This window comes from Rhagoletis pomonella, unplaced genomic scaffold (genome assembly GCF_013731165.1).
Source record: "Rhagoletis pomonella isolate Grant_MI unplaced genomic scaffold, Rhpom_1.0 Rhpom_scaffold_00017, whole genome shotgun sequence".
In the NCBI taxonomy this organism is placed as follows: domain Eukaryota; kingdom Metazoa; phylum Arthropoda; class Insecta; order Diptera; family Tephritidae; genus Rhagoletis; species Rhagoletis pomonella.
In genome coordinates, this window is record NW_023458571.1 from 4,247,639 (window position 1) to 4,248,738 (window position 1,100).

The 1,100-nt window shown below is 32.5% G+C and overlaps 1 protein-coding gene across 3 annotated transcripts in view; it reads right to left on the minus strand.

Annotated features, from left to right (window-relative positions):
- LOC118749524 (CUGBP Elav-like family member 2) overlaps positions 1-1,100 on the minus strand; it is a gene marked incomplete at its 5' end in the record, with an annotated part of 442,012 nt that overhangs the window by 255,036 nt on the left and 185,876 nt on the right.

The following is a 1,100-nucleotide window of genomic DNA, read 5'->3' on the forward strand; positions in this document are numbered from 1 at the left end:
TCATAAAAAGTGGACTTAGCAACATTTCACTCTAAGCTAGCGATATATATAAAATTGTAGTATTACCAACGGGCTTTTTCGAGCTTGTTCGTGCTTTTATGAAATTTTACTGAACGCCCATGCACGCACGAGTTCGCGCTGACAGCAAATATTTCGGCCCTGCGTAAGCCCGGCCCGTGCCCATCTCTAGTATAGATAAATACAAGCACATCGTCAATATATGTCACATGTTTATCTTATAATACATATCGTTACCTTAATTCACAAAATCCCTAACCAACACATTTTTCGAAACAGCGTTTATCACAGATTTTATTTTGGATGTATCAGCTTCAATAAAAATTTTAAAGCGTTAGTACCAAAAACAACGGAGTTACATTCCGCTTTTTAAAAAGCGCTATCTGTTTTTGATACTATTTTTAAAATGTTTTTTGCTTCTCCTGTTAAATAAAAGATTTTGTTGGTTAGGGCCTTCGTGAATTAAGGTAACGATATACATAGACAGAAGTACTTCAAATTTTCAATTTTGTGGGAAAACGCAATCAATTTCATTTGCAGTAGGAATTTCATTTGCAAATTTTATAGTTCATTTTATTGTTGTAAATTTACAAGTGCACCGAAATGTTCAAATGCAAGATCATATGCACAAGATTCTGAACAGCCCTACATATCTTCGCCATTTTTGGGAAGTTTAGTCATCTGTTAGCCTAAGCGTATTCTCTTTATTAAGTTCATTAATTGCAGGATAAAATCTCCAAAAACGTAAGTTTTGAATTACATCTCTATATTATTATACGTGCGATGAATGGAAGACTATCTAGGGCCAATTTCATAATGAAACACATAAAGTTCCTTTTGCAAAAGTTTCCTTTTAGTTAAAGTGTTATTTAAATGTACTTTAAACAAGAAATGTTTTCTTAATACAATGGCAATTGAATAATAACAAAAGGTTCGTTTAAATGGAAATAACAAAGTTGGCAATGCTGATCTCGGCAAAATTGCTCAGCTGATTGTCGTAAATATGTAGTTATAACTACGAAAATTACATACTTTTTTTCTTACAAATGGGACCTTATGTCATTTAAATTTCCATTTTGGGT